The 2,647-nt window shown below is 34.4% G+C and overlaps 1 long non-coding RNA gene across 1 annotated transcript; it reads left to right on the forward strand.

The window, feature by feature from the left end:
* LOC109825213 lies at positions 921-1,372 on the forward strand. The gene is made up of 3 exons (XR_002242918.1): positions 921-943; positions 1,036-1,105; positions 1,308-1,372. It is a non-coding gene; the product is annotated as an uncharacterized LOC109825213 (long non-coding RNA).

Genomic DNA, 2,647 nt, shown 5'->3' on the forward strand with positions numbered 1-2,647 from the left:
TGAAGAGAATTGTGGGGAAATTGCATAGGAATGCTAGATTCAACTAATTGTGCCTCCCGTTTTGTTTAAAGAGAGCTGCTCGAGCAAGTCAATCCCCCTCCATCTGCCTCCCTCTTCCTTCTCTCTCCTCTCCCCTATCGCTTAAGGTAAAATTTCACCAAACCCCTTATGTCTTTTCTCTAATTTTCTGTTTGTCCATTCTGAGACTCTCCTTTGATTTCACCAAACAAAAGGTTCTGAAAGCACCGTCTACGACGTGAGGCTCGATGGCCGGAGAATCACCATTAAAAAACCTGTCTTTTCCTCTTCAGACGACCTTGACAAGTTCCATAGAGAACTTCAACTGTGGTGGTAAGAAAGTTTACACTCCTTTAGGTGGTTTTCGCTTAAAGTTGAGATTTTGGGAGTGCCCATGTTGACCAATATGGATAATTTTGATGTTGGTTTTTTTTAGCGTGAAGTGAAGTGGATCATCCTTGATTGGCTAAGTTAGTTATTGCTCATGCGAGGCCTCCAAATTATTTGTTTTTCTTTGAGTTTTATGAGTGGGGGAATTTGACAGAGAGATTGCATGTTGAGGAGTGGAGCCCTGAGATTGATGAAGAACTCGTGATTACTTATGATCTCGATATATTCTTTTGTATAATGTGTTGTATATGACTATTTACCAAAAATATCCTGTGAGATCAAATTAGACATTGCATTGTTTGTTTTGTACTAAATTGTTTGTTATTATTTCAGCTGATACACAAGTTTATTATGCTCGAGTTCTATTTCTATTGATATAGTTACATCCTTAATTGCCTTCTCTTTGATCTTTAATGTGTTCTGTTATTATTTAAAACTTTATAAACATAAAAAACATATTTTCATTTTTCTGATGTAGAATCAAGGTTTGGATGTGTCACTGTCAGATGACAGTAGTGTTTTTGATTCCATAAAGGTGATAAGCTTTCAAGTCCTATGTATTCTTTTTCTTTTTTTGCTACTTTTCCATTTAGTGAAGAGGTATAACTTAAACCATTATTTCATCAGTCGCTTAGTCAAAGTGATGGAAGATGGCGATATGATTCTAGCAGTGCTGAATCCAGCACTTATGTTGCTGGTACTGAAATCTTTTACCTTTCTTGGTATCTATGTTGAAAATAACTTAACACTAGATGCTACATTTACCAGTTTATGTCTTTTGTAATTATTGCTTCACTTTAATTGGCTGGAAATCATCCCATGTTAATGTTGTAACTGCTAAGTACAACTATTGTTGTGCCTGATCAAACTGATCACTTTTCATGTTTGTACGGTTGCAGGGACAACACTTGAAACACTTGCAGGAGTGGTTTCCCTGGTAGATCCAGAGGTGGATCAATCAAGGGTAAGACTTACATTACCAATGTTTGTTTTTTAAATTGTATGATATTGTGTTATGATTAGCTTTGAGTAACTATTTGATATCAGAATGATCGTTCATAATTTTTACTCCTATTTAAAAATTAAGGAGAATATCTCTTACTTTTGCTTATAATTACACTTCATAGATTAGATGCATTGCTATCCCACTAAATTTTATTTTGCTTAAATGTAAGACTCATTAGCTTTAGCTTAGTATGGCAATGTGGTTCTATGTTAATCTTTCATGGCCATTTGAAAGTGAAAATTCTTTATTTTACTCAAGCTCTAAGGCTTCTTGCAAAGTTGCAAGCTTGCAATACATCTTGCTAATCCATAATACTCTGAAGCATTATCACTAAGAAGGCAATAATTCATCCAAGTTGTGTGAGATAGGAATGCGACATGCGATTGAGTACCAAATTGAGTGATGAATTTTTTTTCATAGGTAAAGAATATTTCACTGATTATCAGGTGTACAAGGGTACTTAGGCATTCCAAAGTATAATAAAAGTAGGCTTCCAACAGCAAGAAAAAACATCACAATGCTGCATGAGAGAACAATATACAAATATAAGTTAGTGTCATTTAAAATCACCAAGTTTGCAGGCCATCAAGCTGTGAATTTTATTGAGTAATCCTGCAAGGGAATTGCTAATGCGTCTAAATTTTCTGCAGTTTCGTTCCTGCTAAATATAGTATATAGTTGCTACAATGAGAGCTCTTCTATGCCTTGAACCTGAACCTTTTCTTCCCTCTAGAGTCTTATACCAAGGTCGGAATCTAATCCAAGACTTATGTCTTCCTTGTAGCCTCATATAGGATAGTATATGATCACATATTTGGGCTGAAAATAAGCATTTAAAGAACAAATGCTCAACAGTTTTATTATGAGCCCACAAAGGTTACCTTGTGCATCATCTGTTCTCCCCCAAGCTTTAACTTTATCCTTGGTCATGAGCTTGTTGAGCATAACTAACCACAAGATTTTGTCAAATCATGCTTATGTATTAAGTTAAAAGATTTGAGACTGTTCATATCAGTGTAAGTGATAATGTGCATTTATAGTACTTGATGAAATAAAATAAATTGGGTTAGAGAGATTTGAACCTTGTGAAATTTTGCATATACCTTAAAATTCATAGATATAATGGTATATTATTATAATCATAAATACCTTAAGCTCGAATTAAAAAAAAAATTAATTTAACCTTTTTTACCTTCAACAAATCATCATAGGCTATATCCCTTTCGCTCATTT

The sequence above is a fragment of the Asparagus officinalis genome, chromosome 10 (genome assembly GCF_001876935.1).
Source record: "Asparagus officinalis chromosome 10, Aspof.V1, whole genome shotgun sequence".
Lineage (NCBI taxonomy): Eukaryota > Viridiplantae > Streptophyta > Magnoliopsida > Asparagales > Asparagaceae > Asparagus > Asparagus officinalis.